This window comes from Solea senegalensis, linkage group LG10 (genome assembly GCF_019176455.1).
Source record: "Solea senegalensis isolate Sse05_10M linkage group LG10, IFAPA_SoseM_1, whole genome shotgun sequence".
NCBI classification, from domain to species: Eukaryota; Metazoa; Chordata; class Actinopteri; order Pleuronectiformes; family Soleidae; genus Solea; species Solea senegalensis.
The window spans coordinates 13466832-13472475 of NC_058030.1; positions in this window are offsets into that span (position 1 = coordinate 13466832).

Genomic DNA, 5644 nt, shown 5'->3' on the forward strand with positions numbered 1-5644 from the left:
GTCATAGGTTAGTATGTCGTCCAAAATTTCACAAAAAAGTCATAGTATAGTATGTCGTCCAAAATTTCCCAAAAAAGTCATAGTTTAGTAAGTCGTCCATAGTGAGACAGAAATGTCATAGTTTCGTATGTCGTCCATAGTGAGACAGAAATGTCATAGTTTCATATGTCTTCCAAAATTAGACAAAAATGTCATATTTTAACTTGTTGGCAATTCTGAAATTTTGCTTTAGAATTTTCTCGTTTTGATACCCTCTGGCTGAAGGTACACATACAAAAGTAGCTCATCTCCCAATCACATTATCTGTGTGTGTTAGCCTAACTTGATTTCAGTCAATTTCAGTCTGACTAACATGTTTAGGTCTGGTTTTAGTTGGACTGACACAATAATTTGTTTCTTTTCTGCTAATGCTATGTAAAAGTATTGTCTTGATGCACAAGGTACAGCACGTAGAAGACACATCTGCTACTCCTCAAGAAATGACGGGTTACCAATTTGGTGCACATATTCATAAGTCCTATTGAACGTTTGAGCCACGGATGTTTACCCAGACCATGAAATATGAATGATGAACAACTTGACCTTTGGAAAGAGATTAGAATTTCAATCAAGTCACCACAAACCAATCCATAAAAGTACATGCAAATGGGAATAAAGTTGTGTAATTACCTCAAGTTTAAGGCATCTTAAAATGATCTCTCTCACTTTATAAGATTATAAATCAGATTTTATTCTACTTGGGATCCCACTTCATCCAAAAACTATATATACTCCATACATAGCAGTCTGTCAGCTTTTATTCTTGGAGCTGACCTCTCTCTGCATGGGCCTCATAACTGACATTTTCAATTACACTGCAAACAACTTATCAATATGCATGGATTTCCCAGCCAATATTAGAGCAAACAGAGTCGTTTGGAGAGCTGAGAATGTCAGGGGAGAGAAATAGGGCAGGCATGTCAAGGTCAGGATTTTGTTAATGAGGGACAGGCCGCTGAATAATTGAATGGGCTGAGCAGTATCGACTGTTGAAGCAGAAGCGTTTAAAGCGTTGGCGATCGTTAAGGAAAATCCTCCCAGCACTTTATGTTCCATGGCAGTAATTTATGCACGAGCATCCAAGCGGGTGCCCTATGGTTCACAGCACTGAATGCACAAAGCAATGAGTGGATTAGCCGAACACACTTTAGAAACAGCAGCCAAGCGTGCAAGTTATTCCTGTGGATGAAGTGATGGCTCTGGCAGTGCAATTATTCAGCTGAGCATTTTAAATACACAGACAAATGGCAACAAGGGTGCTCTATGTACCTAGTAGAAATATGCAAAAACAGTTTAATGTGAACAGAGTGTCAAGTCTGAAAGTTATAAGCCAAATTATTACAGAGAGCACACTCAAATACAGAAGAACTGCAGCAGAGAGTAAGGAACATATACCACATGATTTACACTGTTAACAGGTTCCCATAGACAACTCCAACGACTTTCTGTGTTCTGCCATCAAGCAGCAGCGCGAAGAGTCGGATTCCTAGCTTGCTGACATAACCTATAAAAACAGTAAATTGAGATTACAGAGCAGAAACATGAATTCAAAAGGGGGAACATGTCATTTCACTGCTTGCCCGTCTGTGTAAAGTATACTTTTGTACACAGAGACATCCGTCATGAAGTAGAGACTTGTGTATTTCACTGTCAGATTTCTTACAAAGACAAATTAAATATCACTACTATTGCAGCCGCTAAGAATGGTGCAGGTACTTCCTGACAGGTGCTTCCCGATGGAGCTTGTATTCAAACTGCAGGGAAATTATTGACAGTAATAAACATGCAACAGCTGCGGTGGCGTCTTGCTCACTTACTTCAGCACTTCCCTGAATTCATCTATATAAGTATAAAAAAACACCTGATGGACTACTACACTGAGGAACGGAATTGGACTCACACCAGTTCAAATCCCGGGAGGGGTCAAGGGCTGGGGTGCCTCTGAGCAAAGCACTGGATTGCTCCCCAAGATAAGTGCTGTCCACTGCTCCTGCACCTACTTTGTGTTTGTTCACTACTGGTGTGTTAAAAAAGGATGGGTCAAATGCAGAGGTCAAATTCACTATCACTAATTCTAATACATTTTGGGCCAATAATTATGAGCTCAAATACAGTAATTCTAAATGCATGTAAACAAGCTAAGTAATACTAGTTTCAAATGCCCCCATTGTTTTGAGTCCAATCTGAGCTTTGTTTAATCTGCACCAAGAACTGCTGAAGTTATTGTTGCAACAACATACTCGGGTAGTTCTCAGTCCTTTAAGCCTCCACCCTTCTCTCCCCTCTGCAGGTTGGGAGCTTTGGAGGGGGGCTTCTAATCCCTCTATGAAATTACTGCTCCCTGCAATGGTCAGACCATCTCTGTGTAAATCAGATTAGCTGACCTAAATCGCTCTCGTTTCTCTCTACCCCATCAAACAATTCCTTATCTGCACCCAGAGAGCTTAACAACACACAGACACCACTCCTCCAACCTCCCACCCCCAAAGACATGGCCTGTTTATTTGATCAGCACAGGAAAGCAAACAGTTTCTCCATGATACACAAACATGCTGGGGTGGGACGGCCCTGCTGGGTGGCCAAAGAGCATGGGTAGGGCTGAGTTGCTGACACGGGGCTGAAGACACGCAGATAACCACCACCATCACGTCCACAACTTCCACATCGGGCCATTAAGAGCAGAGGAAGCGAGACAGACTCATAACACAGACAACGATGTTGCCCAATATGCGGTAAATAAAGGTCACCGAACATGATAGAGATGTATTACCGCTCTCTGTGCTGCCTCCACACCTCCTTCCCATCCAATTTATTCCGCAGGTCAGACATTTACAACATTGAGAGAGGAGGTGGCTGAGTATAAAGAGGAAATGCTGCTCTTCAGTGGGAATAGAGAGAGACAGGCTAAAGGAAAGAGGGGGAACAAATGAGGTCTGTGATCCTGCCTGTACCCCCCCACATCCACCCCCACCCCCCACAAGCCCCAATCAGGCTGAACCACTACTCTCAGTGCGACAGCCAGGCCTTTGTTGCAGACTGAATGGAGGTTAAATATCCCTCGAAATCAGACCTCTTCGGCTTTCTGGACACATCGTCAGAAACCCAGTGCCTTTCACATGCAAATGGCCATGTTTTTTATTTCCTTTGTAACCATGGTTAGACAGCAGTATCATGCTAAAGGGTGATGAATAAAGCGGGCGAATTTGTTTTTCTCTCAGCTCTTTTTTCCCCACTCTCTTCCCTCTCTTTCCTCCTATCCCTCCCCCTTTCCCCTCCTTCCTTCTTTTATCACCATCTCTTCGAGCCAGCCTACATTCCATCCCCCTCCTGCAGAGGTTTAAAAAAGCACAGATGGTCTCTCCTGACCTGCTATTCATCATTGTGTCAAAAGCTTTGTCAGAATAATGTGCCGCAACAACAAGCTGAAGGATTTTATTTGTTTCTATTGATGAGGCCCGTTAACTTCACAGACGTCTCATTAGGCTTGAACCACCAATTAATTTCTTTTGTTCTCATTAAATGGCTAATTCTAAACATGAACTGCACTGACAAAGAGTGCCGCTCAAAGCCAAAAGCTAGACAGTGCCGCTCCCGCCACAGGGCCACTGGAGCATGAAGCAGGCAGGTAGAGGGAGAAAATTGAAGGGCAGCAGGCAGTGTGAGATTGGGGGGTGGGGGTGGAGGCAGGAAAATAAGAGAGAAAGTGGTTGCAGGAGCAGAGAAGAGTGAGAGAGCAAGGAAGAGCCCCGACAAAAGCCTCTGTTAATTTGTAGACACCCTTAACACTAGACATGGATGGCAACTCATTAACTGCTTGCAGATTTTTTTTTTCCGTCAGGGAATCAAGTGGCCCTCAGGGGTAAAGGTTGTAATCATCTGTTAGTGGCAGCAGCCAGCACTCAGCTCTGGATAAAAAAATGAAAATAAAAAAGGATAGTAATATAAATCAAAATACAAATGGGAACAGATGGGGAAAATGAAAAGCAAAGACTGGGAACCAAGGTAGTAATTTTTCTATTGGAGGTGTGCTCACAAAAGCTATCTTGTGCCCGCAATCCATTTAAGTAGTGCAAGCTGTCATTATGGCCAAGGATATATGGAAGCCTCATAATATCCAGAGATTGGTAGTTTGTTAGACAGCACTGTACAATTTGCTGCAGCCTTGAAGGATCCTTGAGCCTCTCTTGACAGTTTACCAAGGGAATTGCCAGAGCATTGCCTTTTGTCTGCTGGAAACACAGGGGCAATTATCCAGCCTCCTGTAATGTTTCCCTGACTTTAATCTCCTGGCTGAGAGCATAAAGCAGAATGGGTAAGGTTTCAGAGTGCCTCTGGGTTCTATTAACACACAACTGCTGTTTCTGTGCAGGCCAGGCAGTCAAGAGAGGACTGCAATTTGACAGACAGGCCTCCCCTGGGCTTTTAGGGAGAAAACATGATTATGTCATAATATATTTTCGAAAAGAGATCCATTTGAAAGATTGCCCTTCTGTCTTTTCAATCCAACATGGCTCTGCTTTTGTCAGGCACAGTGGGAGCACTAGAAATGACAGATGCTTCAATGAACCAAACAAGAATAGAAATAAAGAGTTTTACAAAGGAAAAAAAAAATCACCAGAGATCAGTAGCAGGGGCCACTAAATCTAGTCATTTCACCAGCCATTTTGTCAAATAAATGACATTAGTCTGGTGTCAAAATCAAACCCCTGCCATGAGAAAAGTAAAATCAATGAAGGTAAAAACCAAAAAACAATTAGCCAATAAACTAATTAATAGATCAGCTGAAATGTTAGTAATGTTAGTAGTGTTTTTTTCTACCTGACTTATTTTAAGCAAAAATGTCAGATTCTTTTTGATTATAACATGATTCAGTTATGTCAATTAGTAAAAGACTTAATGAGCCATTGATTCATTAAATAGAAAATATGAGCAGATTAATCTATGAAAACAAACTGTTATTATTTTATTCTTAGATTTTATGTGATGAATTACACAATGAGTCCAGATTTAAACTATTTAAATTGAAAAAAGGTGGTTCTGCCAGTCCTCTCCACTTACTCTGTGGCACAGAATACCACTTGAAGTTTCACAATAGAACATTTTGGACAGGCAGAGCTCTCCAACATGGAGATCATGCAGCCACTTCATGACTTATAATGTGTGAGAGCTTTCCAAAAAAGCCAAGAGACAATGGGTGGGCAATCTTGTGATCAAAGTATATGCCTTTTAGAGTGTAGGCAACTCTGCACTGCACATTTCCAGTTACTACAGTGCACTATAGCAACAGTGAAATAAGAGCACATGCTCATATGGATTAAAAAAAAAAAAAAAGATGATGTACTTTCCTCCACACTCGCTGATAATTCACCTGTTTGGGTTAACAACATTATTTTAATTTTGCAATTAAAATCAGTTATCATGCTTTGTTTCTTTGTTTGGCAAAAAAGCAGTGCTATGTCAGGTCATGAAAAAATAAACACCCCAAGATAACATCTATCGTCGGCTGCTTTATCCTCCACATGAGGGTCGCGGGTCACTGGAGCCAATCCCAGCTGACACAAGGCAAAAGGCGGGATACACTCTGGACAGGTCACCAGAGAGCACT